Source organism: Tenrec ecaudatus, chromosome 2 (genome assembly GCF_050624435.1).
Source record: "Tenrec ecaudatus isolate mTenEca1 chromosome 2, mTenEca1.hap1, whole genome shotgun sequence".
NCBI lineage: Eukaryota > Metazoa > Chordata > Mammalia > Afrosoricida > Tenrecidae > Tenrec > Tenrec ecaudatus.
In genome coordinates, this window is record NC_134531.1 from 86,923,232 (window position 1) to 86,941,584 (window position 18,353).

At 44.2% G+C, this 18,353-nt stretch overlaps 1 protein-coding gene across 6 annotated transcripts in view; it reads right to left on the reverse strand.

The window, feature by feature from the left end:
• Nucleotides 1-18,353, reverse strand: part of MEF2C (myocyte enhancer factor 2C) — a 169,167-nt gene that overhangs the window by 50,550 nt on the left and 100,264 nt on the right. The gene's annotated exons all lie outside the window — the stretch shown is intronic.

Below are 18,353 nucleotides of genomic sequence, written 5' to 3' on the forward strand. Positions count from 1 at the left end.
GGAGGCGAATCGCTACACTCTGTCTTCCCACAGAAAACCCAGAAGTCAGGGCGTTACACAATGACTTCAGAATCCGTGACCATGACATTGGCATCAAAGCACTGGGGTTGGAGAGTTTGCCGTGCCCTTGACGATTATGAAGAGGAGCTGGCTAATATGCTCCCCGAAGGTCGGTGCCGAATGCTCGCATACTGCCCTCATTTGGAGCATGACTCCCACTTGGGCTGCTTGGAGTGCTAAACGCACGCGAGGCTCCAGGGTGAAATCCAGAATCCTGAGAAGTTAGCTGCCGAAACACAGGCTGGGACGAAAGTCCGAACAGCTGAGCTTAGGGCTTCTTTATCATGAGCTCAGTGAGGAAGCCCTCAGGACACTGGAAACAGGTAACCGAGTCAGTAACTCCCCAACGAGCGAAAGTTCCTCCTGGTCTCGGCTGACGAGGAAATCACCTGGAGACTGTCTGCTGACAGATGAAAATGAAAAGGCTGTACCTTATCTCGAACCTCCTGTCTCCTGCGTGTGGCTCTGGTCTAGTCCCAGCTGCCACAGAAGGATACATACTAAGGTAACACCGTAACAACTAGCAAAAGTCTGAGTCCGGAGTCCCGAGTTTTGCTTTCTTTTCTTCTCTACGTTTTTAAACGGATGGCTGTCAATCTAATTGCATATGATCCAATTTGTGGAGGCGATGCTAAGTTTCATCAATCACAAAACTTCGTATCAATCACAGAGCTTGCCAGGCTAATTGTTAATAGACTAGCCACATTTCTGAATTTCCCGGGTCCTACTCCCCAACTGTTGTAGATGGAGATGCGTACCCAGTACGGCTCATGAACAGAAAGCTCAGCAGAACTCATCCTTATTAAAGACAGGATTCACATACAAACGCAGCAAAAGCTGTGGCATCAAGCTACGGCATGCAAAGCTGAGATAACACTCCATCTTTAATCGATGCGATCAGGGAAAATAAATAAAATGACATGATTTTCAAAAAGGGGGTGTCATTCTGAAATGTTTAAGCTCCTTGCCTGTTATCAATGAGTAGCAAATGAAACAGTGTTTAAAATGAGCTTTTTGAGGCCCCGGTGATTTCGCTGAAAACCAAACTAAGAGAGCTACCATTTCTAATATATCTATGATGCACTGCAGCTCTGTAAATATTTATTAATGTTATAGTGGTATCATATAACAAATAAACATATGGTTACAGCTTATTATGTGGAAGAATGTTTGAATATTAAAATGAATATTTTGACACAAGATGATAAAATATACATTTGCAATCATAGGGAATTTATAAATTGGTGCAGCCACCTGTCCCCTGAGCAGGATCTACAGACACCTTTGTCACCCACAGTAAGCGCTCTCAGAGCATCCCTACAAGAACACTAGAAAGGATGGCTTCCTACAGTATAGTGATCATTTCACTGACTAAATTTCCTAGGGTTTTGGGTCTCCCATTCGCATGATCTCAACCACAAGAGTGCTCTTTGGGGAGAAAACTACTTGTATTATGATGTGATTGTGCTCTGCTCTCTGCCTGTCCTTGAGTGTGAAGAAGGATTTCTGAGTGTCTCGCATCAGACATTGTACTTTTTCTTCATAAGAATTATGCAGAGAAGAGTATGCAAGATCAAGAAAATATTTTCTGATATTTACAAATGGATTTGTCTCTTTCTCTAAAGCACGTTAAAAACATCCTTATATAAACCTTTAAAAATCATATGTCTTATATAACATAGAAGTTAGTCTTATCTAAGGCATATTTTTTTTCAACGTGCACACAAATCTTTTATCCAATAAATCTTATTATAAAAATTATAGCTGTTTTGATGTGCAGATTTTTGACAACAGAACGCAAGGGTGAGGAGAGGCCTATCGACTGTTACTACAACCCATCTGGCACACGCATGTGTGCGAAATAGTCTCACCAAGCGTTCGGGGGTAGATCTTGTGTGTGCCTTATAAAAATTCAAACATCAAGTACGCTTTATTGAAAGATCTCCACAAAGATTAACTCATTGTCTCTCATAGGTCCCCCATGACGATGTCAGGGAAACCTTCTGCCTGGTTTCAAACCAGTGTGGGTGAGCACCGGGGTTCAAGGAATCTTCTTCTGTCTAGCGCAAAATGGGACCTGCCTTTCTGTCAAACCTGTCACATCTGCTAAGTGGGTGGTGTGGACTAGATTCCTCCCACGACACTGAACCTCAGCAGCCGTCTGAGGAGTCTTTGGGTGGCTTAACGTGCTTGGGCTACTAACACTGCAGTCCACCCGAGTCTACCCAGCATGCCTTGGAAGAAAAGTCTAATTCTCTACATCTGAAAAACCAGCCACTGCAGCTCTACTCAGACAGCACAGGACTGTGGAACGTCAAGATTGATTCGATAGCAAGGACTTGTGTAGTTTGAGCCCTGAAATAGAAAGAATTTTAAAAAATTAACCTTTGGCAAATTTTAAACTAAGAAAATATGGGTAAAACACTGATTGTTCCTGGCTGTCAAATTTCAGAGTGGAAATGCCTATGAGTCAATAAAATACTTAGCAGTTTATGGATTAAGAAATCTGTTAGATCAGAATTCATTTTGTACCCGAAGAAGTCTATCAATTGTGATGTGCCAAAGGAGTTAGCATCAAATCACAAAGGAAATGGGACAAGTAACAGCTGTGGCTCCTTTTCTTCCGACAAACCTCTCGTTTTTGACATTATTGTGTAAATTATCGTCAGTACTTAACTAAAAAAATATCCCTGCCAGTTCAAAAAGATACACTCTTGCCTTACGTCAACTTAGCTTGCGTTATTTAAAGGAGCATTTTGGGATATTATAAACATAAAAACCAAGAAAAAATTAATACTGGGTTACAATTTCCCATAATCACATAATGAGAACACTGAAAAAACACGTTCAAAAATATTATCCTCGGCTGAGAGCTTGTAGCATGTTTCTGCCAAGAACAAATGATTATGGTAGAATTACAAAGCTCTGGAAACGGACCTGGTGGCACAAACTTGAATGGCACTGTGTGAATGTGCGACTCTGAGGGCAGGTTCATCTTTATCATATTAAAAATCTACAGCTATTTAATGATGACAAAGGGATCACTGTTAGTTTCAGCCAAGTCTGCCTTTATCACAGTACTGAATATTCAACATAAGCTAAAAGAAGAACTTAAATGGATAAATAAGCACCATCCCGTTAGGCCTTCCTCTTAAGAAAACGAAAACCTCTGTTGGTGGCATGGTGGTTACCAGTGGGGCTGTGGATCCGTTAAGGTCAGCAGTTCGAAACCACTAGCTGCTCCTCGGGAGAAACACGGGGCTTTGTACTTCCCCTAGAGAGGTGCAGGCTGCAGTCACAGAGTGGTTCCACCCTGTTTCACAGGGTCGCGATGAGTCAGCAGCCACCCAGGTGGCACTGAGGAGCTGTTGCATTTCGCCTTTGAAAGCTCTTGATCTTTGTGAGTTTCATTGGCCAGGTGATGCAGGCAAGGGGGCAGATTACCCAAGGAGCCAGGGACGCATGGGTTTGCTGACATGTTTACTTACTCATCCGCAGTGAACAACTTCGCCTGGGCTTCACCACTGGTGGCACAGTGGGTTAGGTCCTGGGTTGCTACCCTCACGGTGGGCGGCTCAAGTTCACCGGTGGCTCATTTTTCCTGGAGGAAAGCTGAGGCTGACTGCTCCTGGAGAGATTGACAGTCTCCGCAGACCCACGGAGCAGTTCCGCTCTCGCCTGGAGTCACGATGCATCCGTTGACTCGCCATCCGTGGATTGGGTTTGTTCTCATCTTCGATGTGAGAAAAATGCGTGACAGCTTGCTGCAGATCGCAGTACGTGAGCACAAACAAGCCTTTGTTTACCTTGCTCACTTGGCATACCCCATCCCTATCAGAGACCGCAGATTTAGAAAGAGGCTTTGATTCTGTAGGAAGCAGTGTAGGATTAGGAGAGAGACAGATGCCAGCTATACCTAGAAGCAGAATCTTTGATATGGTGAAAAAAAATGTGGAAGTGCTTACTGCGGATCAGTAAGTAAGCACAAGTCAGCTCATGCTTATGTTGCTTATTAAGTAATCTGATATTGGTAGGTTGTTAAATCATTATTGTTTTACAGGGACTAGAATTCTGACTATATATATATATATATATTTGTGTGTGTGTGTGTCTCTAAGCTGACTGTTTTGAAAAGATTTATTCTGCATGTCAAGAAAAGGCCCGAGATCTACTGAAACCAACCTCTCCAGCTACATACCCAGAGGAGCGCTTCTCTTAGAGAACTCTGTGAGTTAAGTCTGTGTACTGAAGTCAGCATTCTGGGTGACAGTGACACTTTTTGGGTAGATCAATTGGCTGCAGAGGCTTCTGGGATTCTCTCATAAGGCAGGGCTTGTCACACAGTGAGCTGAGAACAGCCACTTCTTAGCACAGTAATTAGACTGACAGAAGGTGGCATCATCCAGACAGTAAATGGGGATAAGAGTCCAGACAGGTAGCTCAACAACCACGTGGAAAATCCCCTCCCAGATAGGTGGACATACGGACCCTGTGATATTCCATTTGTTCATCAGAGAAAGAAAACAAAACAAAAAAACTTGAAATCTGTATAAACCGATGATGATGGATGACAGGTGCTTCAACATTTCTAATGAAATGGATGTAGGGAAGCAGATTCTGTTTCATTATGGGAAGGAATAAAAATGAGAGGAAAAAAAGCCACCCGGAGCTGTGAGTTCTCGTGTTAGGTTTTATGCTGTCAATGAGAGGACTTCCCTCCTAAAACTGATGCAGACCACGAGCTACGGAGCCAGGCCATCCAGCTCCCAGGGAACTGGTAGGAGAGCGTAGAACGGCTCCATCGGGTTTCCAAGGCTGTAATCTTTACGGAAACGCACTGCTTGGCCTTTCTCCCACAGAGTGGCTGGGGTATTTGAACCACCAACCTACTGACTAGTAGTCAAGTGCTTAACCACTGCACCACCAGGGCTCACTTCCTTCCACACACAATAGTTAACACCAGCTGCTGTTTCTTAATGATGACTTTGTTAGTAAAAGATAATTAGCTTTTCCAGTTATCTGAGGTTACACATTTTATATTATTGTTATGTAAGTAAAATTCTTTCCCGCCCCTCCTCGTCACCAGAGAACTAATAGCACAGATTTTAAACATCTAACCAATCAATTCCTTTCGATCTCTGTAGCATCAACTAACAAGAATATATATTTTCATCATCATCTTTTTTGGTGCCTCTCCATTGCAAAAGAGAAATTTCCAATATCTTTGTGAATACACCTCACATACTGCATATTAAATTTTTTTGAAATGAAAAAGCAAACAAACAAACAAACAAAATCAAAACCAAACACATCCCACCCTTTCTTGCGCTGCTAGTGTTACCCTTGCTTTGGAAAGCAGACGTGTGAAGAAAAGCATATTGGAATTATTACTCAGTTGCATGATTGTGATGCTAACAAATATGTTAGGAATAAAAAGAATTATCTATGTAGAAAAGGTAACTTTCTTCCCTTTGATCCTAAAACAGATTTCTCCTAATCTTTTACAATTTTGTGAAGACAAAACACCTACTAACAGGCAGAATCATCATAAGCAAGTGGCAAATTCCCACACGCATCCATGGTGCAGCTGCCTCTAAGTCAAGGTTGGGGGACGATTTTGTAAACATTCTCCCACATGGGTGTGCGGATACCCAAGATGCTGTTGTTTCCCGTCCCTGGGATCCGGGGAGGGCCCAGGCTGAACCGAGGGCCTTATTTCATTTCAAATGTATGCAGCAAACAATGGTCGGAAACCCACTCCACACCAGATACTGTTCTGTGCACTTGTTTGGTAGCAAAGCAGGCAATACAAATTCAAGCTCTAAAGCTCTGAACTGACTTGTACAATTGGATTGTTTTTTGTGATTTCAAGCTCAGATTGCTTGGGCTGGGAAATGATTAGGTGCCACAAACTTTCTCCAAAAGTTTAAAAAATCAGCACTGCGTGAGCACTGCGGGCCCATCTCTGCCGTGACATGGGGTTTTCTCCGTTCTTCATACACTGTTGTCGGTAGTGGCCGTCAAGTTGACTCTGACCCCACATATAACACAATGTAACACCGCCGGCGCTACGCCATCCGATGGCTGTGTTTGAGCCCATTGTTTCAGCACCCTGTTGACTCCTTGTGTCCGGGTTTTCCTCTTCTGCTGCCCCTCTACCAAGCATGATGTCCTTTTCCAAGGGCTGTGATCTCCTGAGGATGTGTCCAAAGTATGTGGGATCACGTCTTGCTATCCTTGCTTCTAAGGAGCAGTCTGGTTGTATTTTTCCCAAGACTGATTTGCCTGTTTTTAGGGCATTCCGTGGTGCTTTAAATATTCTTCTCCAGCACCATCATTCCAGGGCATGGATTCTGTTTCTGTCGTCCTCCAACAATATCGAGCTTTCACGTGTATATCAGATGATGGAAAAGACTGTGGCTTGAGGCAAGCACACCTGGAGGAGCGAGCCCCGAAGGCGTACCAGGTCCTAAGTGGGTTAGCACTTTGCAACCACTAGCTGCTTGATGGGAGAAAGATGAGCCGCTCTACTTCCATACAGACGTACCATCTTGGAACTCACAGGGGCATTGCTAACTCTCTTACGGTCTTGCTATGTGTCAGAATCGACTCTCTCTCTCTCTCTCTCTCTCTCTCTCTCTCTCTCTCTATATATATATATATATATATATATATATATATATATATATACACATATATATAAATAGTTTTATTGGAATATACTTCACCTACCATAAAGTTAATTGTATTAAGATTTGTGGAATCATCATCATAATCTATATATTGTTCTTAATTTAGAAATGAAAAATTACATTAAAATACTATGAACTTAGTAAAATCAGTAGGTAGATTAGACAATTAGACGGTTATATCAAGCAAATCATATGAAGTATAGAGCATGAAACACCTACTGCATATACTCGAGTATAAGCCAACCCGAATATTAGCCGAGGCACCTAAATTTACCACAAAAGCGGCATTAAAAACTCAGCTTAAAACAAAACCGAAAAACCTTGGTTTATACTCGAGTATATATAGTATTGTGCCCACACTTATTTGTGGAATAATTTATGAAAAATTAAAAGTATGAACCTTTCAGCAATATTGCGCTAGCCTAAGATGCTGGTGCTGCTTCTAGTCAGATACTCGCTCCGACTAGCAAGGGAGAACTATATAGTTTTTAGTTTTTCCCCTATTCCTCAAAAGATCATCTTAATACTGAATTTGTAATTATTTTCCTAGAATATTTTTTAATCATCAAATAATGGAAATGAAAGATACTAATCAAAGTGTTACAAGTTTTGAAGCCACCGAACATGAAGGAACATGTAACAGCTGCTTCCTATTATTTCATAGAAAGTGCCTCGACTTGTTTCATAAAAGCACTGGGATCAGGATAGTACAGACTTCAAGTATGCTATTCTTAGCACTGGTGGGTGGTACACATGGTTTTGCCCACAGTGACTAACAAGTGACAGGTTCTCGTCCACCCAGAGATGACAGGGAAAGGGGTCTGATGATCTGCTTCTAAAAGGTCGTCACTATTGAAAACCCTGTAGGTCCCTACACTTGCAATTCATCCGAAATGAGTGGATGGCAGGTGGGCTCATCTTGAATATTCCTGATACTCTCTCCAGCACAGCGGTGCACAGGCAGCATGCGCGTTCACGCTCCTGAGCTGTGCGCAGGCTGGGCTCTCCGGACTGAGAGAGGGTCTTGGGTGCTGGCCGCGTCAAGGAAGAGTTGATAAGCCACCTGCTCTCAGAAGACTCCTACAACTACTTAGGTTAACTTAATTTCTCTATCAGTTGGGTAATCATTTTACTCAAGTATTTCTTATTAGAGTTTTACTACATTCGTATTGTCATTTTCGCATATCGATTTCCCAATAGACAAGGTAAGCATGGGCTGTTATGGGCTATAAACTTGAAAAGGGGTTTTGATTGTATAGGACGGTGCTGTGGGGCATAGAGAGAGCTGGATGTCAAGCGGTCCCTATAAGCAGAACCTTTGATGTGGTGAAAAATGAGAAATTAATTGTCCACTACAGCTAAGGAAGCACAATTAAGCCCATGCATCTTTTGCTTACTGTGCACTCTAAGAGTCGCTATGTGATGTGTCTGCCACCTCCAGGGGATGGAGAAGCTCTTAACCTAGTACTTCCCTTTATTCACTTCCTGAGGTTCAGGGCATGGTGTGTCCTGGCACACAGGTTTTGCTGCTAGACGCGGTCCCGTCAGCTCCATGTCATCGCGACCCAGTCCGAGGTACACTAAAACGAAACACTGCAGCGCTGCACCATCCTCCTGTCCTGACTTTTTGAGTAGCCAGGGCGTCAATCTATCTCACTGCGGTTCTTCCTCTTTTTCACTAATCTTCTACTCTACTAAGCATGATGTCCTGCTAACAGCTATTAATTTACTCCTCCAAGTGATTCCACCAATAGTTCCAGTGACACTATTGGGTAACAAGGTCAGTGGTTCAAACCCACCTGCTGCCCCATGGGGGAAAGATGAGTCTATCTGTTCTTATAAAGATTTATAGCCTTGGAAATCCTGAGTTGTTAAGAGTTTGGATTGACTTGATGGCAGTGCTTTTTGTTTTTTGCTGTGATTTGTCATAAATTTTTTAAAAATTTACTGTTTTTAAATTAAAAAGTAATGTACTACAGGCATACTTTTTACTAGGTATGAGATTTATTAAAACTTGGGCCTTTTATATCATAGTATGCTTAAAACTCAAGGTTAGTCTTAATATACAGGCCCCTGAGTAGTCTCAACTTGATTATTAACCTCAAGCCTACCCCGGGCATGGTACCAACAAAGGAAAAAGGAAACAACCAAATCCACTACCATGGCCTGGCTCCGACTGCTGGCACCCTCTAGAGCAGTGGTTCTCAACCCTCCTCATGCTGCGACCCTTTCACACAGTTCCTCGTGTTGTGGTGACCCCCAATCATAACATTTTCGTTGCTCCTTCATAACTGTCATTTTGCTACTGTTATGAATTGGGCGGCCCCTGTGAAAGGGTCGTTTGACACCCAAAGGGGTCACAACCCAAAGGTTGAGAACTGATGCTAGGGTTCCTGAGGCTGTAAATCTGTACAAGAGCAGACAACGTCATCTTTCCCTGAGGAGCACCTGGTGGTTAGTCAGCAATGCCCAGCTCACCCAAGAGTTCACCAAGGCTCTGATCGGGGAGAAAGGCCTGGACAACAGCTTTCACCACGACAGCCAAGTAAATCCCAGGAAGCAGGAGTCCATTATTCCTTTCTGGAACATTTTGTTGTGGTTTGGGTGAAAGCTGACAGAACATATTATTTCCTTAATTGATATTTGCATACCATTTTTTGGGTGACATTAATTCCTTCAGTGGTCTTCCCACTTTCTCCCCAAGTTTCTCACTTTTAATCCTTCTTCCCTGCCCCTTTTTGCCCCTGAGCTGAGATTCTGGGAAAATGTCCTTTTGCTCTCACCTGCCTGAGTGCACCGAAGGGAACATTCCTCTCTGGGTTTTATTTGCTTTATAAGCTGAAGGATGATCCCAGGAGTGGGTTCAGGTCCAGGCTGGAAGAAAGCCTACCACCAGAGTCCTGGGCATTCCATCAGGCACTATCAGACCAGTCAGTCTGGTCTTTTTTATGATTTTGAATTCTGGCCTAACATTTTCTTCCATTCTGTCCAGGACCCCTCATCGTGACCCTGATCAGTGTGGTCCGTTGTGGTAGCTGGCACCATCTGGTTCTTCGGGCCTCAGGCTAGTGGAGGCTGTGGATCGCGTGGTCCATTAGTGCTTTGGACTAATTGTTTCCATGAGTCTTTGCTTTTCTCCTCTCTTTTTTGATCCCTATCGGGGGAGACCAGTAGTTGCATCACGGATGACCCCAGTTGCAACTCACCAAAACGGGAAGTAGAATACGATCTTTGTGGATCATGCTATTTCAATTGACCTGGATCTCTCCCAAGACTGTGATTGAGTCCCCCAGTCCAGGAAGTCTGTTTCTCAAGGTGTGTGGTTACAGGTCGAATGGTTTCATGTCCGCCCCCCACCCCACCCCCAGAGCAGCTCTACTTTATAACCTCGGTAATGCCGGGAGGCATCCTAAGTCAGAGTTCACTTCATGGCAACAAGTTCTTGTCCCCGCGTCACCCTTTGGTCAATATGAAATGTCAGAAAATCTGTGAGAATTCAAGAAATGCTTAAAGCAAGAAAAGTAATAAGCAAATAACTTCAGGGACTAAAAGGGTGAGGCAGGGAACAGGTTTCAGCACGGGAGAGGAGAGAGGGAGTGGATTTTTAGACACAAGGGACAAATTTCACAAAGGGAAACCAGAAACTAAGGGGTGAAAGCGCATGGGGAACTTTTTTGTGAAGGTGAGTCAGATGCTATAAATTTGCAATAAGCATGCTTTGTCCCCCATTCTAATCTAAGGGTGGTGGGACTCATGGAGAATCCAGGGCCGCTAGGGCCCATCCAATGATTCAGAAATCCTTAGGCTGTGTCACTGGCATTTTATTTCGAGAATTCTTCCATCACAATTCTTCTGGAATATGGACAAGGCATGTATCATAAAGCTGGCCTAGCATAGGACCGAGATGGGGCAGTGTGGCAAACTAGTCATGAAATACCTTCTGAATATAGGCCAGACCTGAGGGGAAAGGGAGCACTTTCTCAAATGATGGTTGTAGCGCATGACATTCTATGCAGTTACTTCTAATAATTTCTGTAAAGCAAGCTAACAGCATAAAGGCTGGTGTATGAAATAAATAGCTGCAATACAAAGGATGAAATGGCGGGTTGCAGAACGAGCAGTGGGTGTTGGGGATTTGGTAAATCAGGAAGGAAAAAGCAACACAGAACTATAAATTAAATAAAGGCTCGAGAGACAGAAGAGAAGAGTAAATTACCGAAGATCAGAAAGCAGGATTTTTGAAAGTGTAAAATGTGAATGTACCTTCACTTCCTAATGTCCTTACCACTCTTTGCCATTTTACTTGCAAATGGGTTATAGGCACCAAAGGCAGCTCTTGAGACAGTGATGCTTTAAGCATAACTCTCTGAAGCATCCTTTATAAACCACCGATGACTTATTTTAACACAAGCAGATGAATATGTTATCTTGAGTAACCAGAGATAGCACTGTTTTCAAATTATTATTTTTGTCTCTATGTAGTTACGCTGTTGCAAAGCCTTTGTATTCCATGCATGGTTTATTCATTTGAAATGAGAGTACTCTCCCCATTATAAAAACAAACCAACCACTAGGTGGTGAGGAGTTGATCCAGAGTCATCGTGACCCTCCCTACACGACACAATAGAATGGACCCCTAGCTGCCTCAGCTGCCGGCTTACGGCCACAGATTGCCAGGCCTTTTCCTTTTCCCACGGTGCAGTTGGGGATTCTCTGTGTGAGCAGAGTTCCTTTAATGTCTTCAGCTACATTCAAACAATCATTTCCATGGAGTCAATTCCAACTCATAGTGACCCTACAGACAGGGCAGAACTGCACTGTGGGTTTCTGAGGCTGTAGTAGAAGACATTAAAGACTTCAACAAGTTCGTGGAGAAATCCCATTAACCTCTAACTCCATTTCCCCATGAACTTTTGAAGCCCCTCCAACTTGTGTATTTGGTCTCCGATCCTTGGCCTCTGTCCAGTGACTCGCCTGTTTTCTAGTCAATCATCCCTTCCTCCGGGTAAGCTTTCATTAATATGAAAATCCATCGTATCACTAGCCTCCGAATAAGCCACGGTGCCTCCCAAGAGCACAGCCACTAGCTGAACGGCAGGCTCTCGACCTGCCTCGCTGGCCTCATTTCCTCCTGCACTCTTTGTTTTGGCCAAAGGGGGATGCCTAACCACTACCCGGATAATAATAATATTTTGGCATTAATTTCTGTCTGGTATATTCTTCTTTATTCCTCCTTGCTGATAAACACCCCTTTCAGCCTATAATACCTATTGCTGACACCGACACTCGGTGAAGTTATTTCAAATTCTCCTGGAGACCCTACCCTTCTCTGTATCCCTGCACTCAGTCCTTGCCATTAAAAATATATAGTTTGTTATATTGTGATCACATATAATATCATGTATTGGGAACACTCCCCAAGTGGTGCAACAGTCACTGCTGCTGAATATAACGATGAAACTTTGAATCCACTTCGAGGTGCCTGGGAAGGGAGGACCATCCTGCCCATCAATTTTTGGAAAAGCAGCCACTGAAAACTCAAAGGGATGCAGTTCTCCTCTGGGACACATGGGCTGACATGCATCAGGATCAACTCAATGGAACTGGCTTTAGATTGTGTTACCTATTTACGCTACTGCCAGATGGCCAGTTCTCCGAGGATTGGCTCTCTCTGGTCCCTAACACAGGGCCTGCTTAACATATGTGGGCTCGGAGTAGGTAACTGCTCGCTGGATAAATAACCAAACACACTGCGCAGTCATACTTTTACCAGTGACAGGTTAATTGAAATGAGTTGGGTGGTCTCCTAAGGCGGCCGCCTTCTTTCTTTGTTTTCAGAGCGCTGCTATATCAAAATCGGTAAGTAAGACCCCGCCGGGCAGGTTAGTGTGATCACGTCACTTCATGGTGGCGGGCTGAAGGAATAACAGAGGCGATGCTGACGACTCAACCCCGGGCACAAGTGGCACGTGACTCAACCCGGGCACGTGTGTTTAGGTCTGCTCCTTGAAAATCAGGCGGATTCCTCACCAGCTCCCACGCCTCCTGTGGTTGTGGAAGCACAAAGGGACCAAGCCCAAACCACTGCACGGCGTCGGATCAATTCGACCCACAGCAAGCTTATATGGAATTTCGGAGGCTTGAAATCTTGACAGCAACTAGCTTTACCTTCCTGCCAAGGAGGGGCTGGCGGGCATGAATGGCCGACCTCCCGGTCAGCGGCCCAACCCTCACCGGACGGTACCGCTGGGACTCTTCCATTACAAGAAGGAAGACACACACCTCCTGCGGGGCAAACTTATTGCAAGAGATGCTGCCATGCATTCTCTCCCTTACTCCTGGGGTTGTGCTCGGAAATGAGGGCGTGGCCTAGATGTAACAGAACTTGAAGGATCTTTGCGATCCTTCAGATCTCCAGTTGATCACCAACATATCAGAAAAACAGAGCATACACAGAACAGGTTATAAGACAACACAGAACAAAAAGATGTGGAGATGATGACATGATGGAGTGATGTTATGGAAATTTTGATCTCCTCTGAGGTTGGGACTCAAGATACCCAAATCTTAATTTCTGAGACAACCCCAGAGCCTTGAAATGAAGGTTAAATGGTGTCCTTCCCTAACGCTCTGCCACGCTGGGCCCCTGCTAGACTAAACAGTGGTGAAGAGGTACAATGGCTTGATCCTGGTGTCCATCTCTCCTGGGCTGGCCTAGGCCTGATGGGGAAACCGCTCTTTGCTATTCATCCTTGACACTGTGGTCCTCCTGTCTTCTGTCCTAGAGCCAACAGGTACACGACTGCAGCCTGAGAGAAGGGTGAAAATACTTGAGCAAGCTCTTTTCTATTCCTCACTTTATTCAATGGCAGAGAGAGAGAGAGAGAGAGAGAGAGAGAGAGAGAGAGAGAGAGAGAGAGAGAGAGAGAGAGAGAGAGAGAGATTGATTGATTCCCAGGGATCAGTTTCTGGATTTATGATCACAGATTTTATTTATATTATACTCAAGTTCTTCCCCCATAATAGCGGACTTTCAAAATGTTTGTCTAATTGATTTCTCTCCTCAAAAACCCATTAAGCTCTCCAAGGAGCAGTTAGCTAGGTGCCACCCTCCCTTAAGTGTTCACACGGCTGCTTGACAGCAATAACGGGAGGGCCCCTTGTCCTCTACTGCCCCAATTCCTATGACCTGTGAAGACTGCCTGAGATACTGAGTTCCAAGGCTTTGCCTGAATCTGCGATCTGCCAACGCCGAGACTGATGGGAACAATCGTGTCCCTCCTTGCTGTTCAATGCCCGTGTTTCTCAGACACATTGAGAGAATGAGGCTTAGGAGAACAGAGCATTCCTGGGATCAGATGAGGACAACACACGCTCCACAGCCACCAGGGGCTGTAGGGGGAGGGAAGAGGCTCTGGGCACTAGAAATCCCAGTCTCTTTTCACTACTGCCTCCACACAATTGGAATGTACGAAGTGCGTGGCTGGAAATCAATACAGGGGGTAATTAGTAAGCGAATAACGGCACCAAGGCTGCAGCAGAGATTCTAATTTAAAATGGACTTACAACAGCGTCTGCAAACAGGCAGCAGCCACTCGGTCTGTTGCCATTCCTGCTGTTAGCTGCCTACGAGTCTCCCCTGACTCATGGCAACCCCAAGGTGGAGGCTGCTCTCAAGACAAACCAAACTCATTGCCTTGAAGTTGATGCTGACTCACAGAGACCCTATAGGGGAGGGTGGAGCTGCTGCAGTGACTTTCTGCGACTGTAGCTGTCAACGGGAGTCGAAAGCCCCAATTTGAGGAGCGGCTGGTGGTTTCGAACTGGTGACCATGGGGATGGCAGCGCACTATGTCACCAGGGCTCTATGTATGAAGCTTTAATTCTGAACTCCAGGTATGAAACTTTAGCTCCGAACAGCCCCCCGCCCCAGCTCTGCCATATCTTCATCTTCCTGAATAACCCCCGAAGTCCAAAGCCAGTCTTGTGGCCATTCTGAGTCACAGCTACCCGCTGGTACAGAGCAGAACTGCCCCATCGCGTTTCCGAAGTGGCACAATTTAAGGGAAGGAGGCTGCTTCATCTTACTCCCAGGGGGCAGCTCGTGGGCTTGAACTGCCAATCTTTTGGTTAGTAGCCCACACTGTTACCGGGACTCCTTCCCTCAATCCCGCTACAGCACAAGCTATAAAAGGAAAGAAACGTGTGGCCTATACAATTAATAAGCCCCTCTTTGGTACTTCCCTACAGCTTTGTGATGAATGTTTATTTCACATGTCGCTGCTTGCTGTATTCTTGGTTTCATCTCCTTTCCTAGATTATAAGACTGTTGCAGACAGGAAGGGTCCCTTGTGGGCTAATTTGGCAACTACTGTCGTATCTGACAGGCCCTTCGCAAACAAGTGTTATCTATTCTGGACATTAACTGTTCTGGAATATTGCTAAATAGGGCCTGAAGGCATATGAAAAACAGAGGATCACAAAGATTAAGCAAAATTTAGTGGGCCGAAACCCAGTCCATCGCCGTCCCCTCACCTGCCCTTCCACACACAAACTTTATGCTGAACTTTCTCTTTCCCATCTTACATTCACCATTTCCGCCATGTCGGGAAAGCGCTAGCAGCCTTGGGCTCTGGCCTTACAGCAACCTGTGTCTCCAAACACACAGCAGCACAAGCACGAGGCCCATGCCTCCTTTCATTTCTGCAAACGAGTTTGAACTGGTTTCTGTCCAGCTCTTTCTCTCCCACCACACTATAAACTACTTGAGGGGAAAATCGAGCCTCATGAATGTATCCACTACAGCTTCATACGCCCGGCCTTAGGATGCCCATGGGTAAGAAATGGTACATGTTGGGTAGGTTTCCAATTGAAGAAATGTAGGTAAGATTCTGTGTGTGTGTGTGTGTGTGTGCGTTTCCCTTCTCAAAAAAAAATCACCACACATAACCTCCCCTCCAGCCCCCCTGGGGGACGGATAACTGAAACCATGGGGGAAGGAAGGAGCGGTCGGTGTAAGATATGAAAATAATAATTTATAATTTAGCATGGAGTCACAAGGGTGTTGGAGGGAAAAAAAGTGCTGATACCAAGGGCTCAAATAATTTTTTTGAAATGATTGTAAAAATACAATTTTCTTAAGTGAACATTTGAAATAATGATGGCAACATATGTACAGATGTGCTTGATAGAATTGATGTATGGACTGTTCTAAGACCTGTAAGGGCCCCCAATAAAATGATCTTTTTAAAAAAAATCAAGGATCTTCAGGGTTTCTTTTTTTGAAGTGCTTAAAAATAAAAATGCTTCAACATTTAGGCTTCTGCTGTATTTACCAAGCACAGTGGCATCATTCTGGTGACTGTTTTAGATGATCCTCTCTGAGGTCCTGTCCCAGCTCTCCACAAGGCACAGTGGGTGGCCGTGTACCTGCCCGTGCCTCCACACAAGATTACGCTCCTTGAGGGCAGGGGTGGGGTCTTTGATCTGGGGGTCCCAAGGCCCTAACAGAACCTGGCCCTTAGTGTTTCAGAGATTAATGTACGTTTCAAGTTCATTCATCAAAAAGGCCTCTGTTTGCTCTCCTAACAATGTAATTATTTCCAGCTGGTGCCAGAAAAATAACCAAAGGAGTATTTATAGGACAGACATCAAAAGTGCCAGTAGAATTTCAGAGTTAGGACCCTTAACTCCGCTTTCCACTGGGATTTGCCCTCTAGTTTCCTGGCTCATTTGTTATTGGGGTCGCTGTCTCCTGAGCTCACATTGTATTTCCTGCTACTTTACACTACTGATGTGGACGCGCCTTGCTCATTAGTGTAGGCAATTGGGTAATCATTAGAAATAAAGAGGACATGAGCCGTGCCCCCCAAAGGCTCTGAAAATGCCGAATATACATCCCATTAGAGCAAATGAGACCCTTCCTTCTAGATTAAATACCTAGAGATGAAATAAAATTCTTAAGAAATGTTTTGCCCAGTCCAGGATGATTAATATCAAGTGCTGTTCAAGGCATACATAAACTATATTACTTTATGTGTACTTTTTTTTGTTGCTCTAAATGTGTTTTCTAAATTAAGTGAATGCATACTTTAAAATCAAATCAACTCGTTTTTAACTGATTTGCCTTAGGCTGTGGTTATTATCCATATAAAAGTCTGTGGTCTCAAAATCTTCAACCAACTTGTACTTCACAAAATCACATTTCCTCTGGTTTCACATACTACAAAGTGAGTTAGTGGTCTGAACAAGGGGGCCAACCCATGCCCTCAAGCTCCTGCAGCACTCTGCCTTCATGCGCTGTCTGTCTGTCTGTCTTGGTGGGCGTGTTCAATTTTAAAGGCTGCCTCAACTCTGCCCATGTCTCCTTTGAGCACTCGACTTTTCAGCTGTAATTCGTGACGTGCTTGATAAATCCTACTGTCTTCACAAGGGGTACATGGGCTCATTTTCTAACAACTCACCTTACCCTACAAATGTCCTTCCTCTTATTTTACTATCCCCACTCTATCTACCTGGATCAAACGAAGGACAGGTTTCTGACGAGTGAAGGCTGGAAAAGGTTCACAGTAACAAGACTAGCAAGGAGGTCCTTTGTGATTACATTTAAAGGCTATGTCTACTTGGCTAAGCTGAGTGTTGGCTTATTGCAATTACTAAAATAACATAAGAAAGAACCTTAAGTTTCTGTTATTAGGGCGTGGGGATAGTTGCTTTTTGGATGACTAAATTTTCTAGATTCACAAAGCTAATTGCTCACTTCTTCACTTCAATTTGCTTGACCAAACAAGGGATACAAAAAATAAAAAAGTTTTCTTTCCAGAGGCAGAGGAGATGGGCTGAGGAAAAGAAAAAAAAGGGAAAAAAGTAACCAGTGTATCTCCTTGGGCCAAAGCTCACGGATCCTGGGGAAACCTGGGGAGCTCTGAAAGCACCTCCTTTAATCGTGGCTACACCAATGCTTCCCTTTGCTCTCCTTCCAAAATGAAGCGAATCACAGTATCACTCCATGGGCTGGAGGGGAAAAATAATTTTTTTTGAAATGACTGTAAAAATACAATTTTCTTAAGTGAAAATTTCCCCAAGTCTTAAGAAAAGGGAAAACTACAGGAGAGTGCCAAGAACCACAAAAACTTGGGCTTTTTCATCTTGTCAGAAAATCCCCACTGGAAAGGCTGGTAGGGACCTGACTCAGCAGAGAAGCGACCACCCATGGAGTCCCTGACTCAGCTGGTCTCCTGCAGTCGCTCAGCTCAGCTCCATGTTTTCTCTGGAGTCTTCCCACAGCCAGACCCAAACACAGTCCTCTCAGATGGGATGCAGGAGTGTTTGGGAAATTACAATTCAACAAAGTTGCACAACTTTAGAAAGCAGTTTGCAATGATGGCACTTGCCTTTTTATGTGGGCAGAAAGTCAACTTTCTGCTGAATAATTAATAGTAACCACAGATCCACCACCTACTAGTTTTAGAATGCCTCAAATGGCCATCACCATCATTCTGAATAGATTCTCACTTCTTTTTAAAGATCACTGTGAACAGATGAGGGGAAACAGTACTTTCAAAAGAGGAAGCAAAACATGGTTCAAAGTCTGTTTCCATG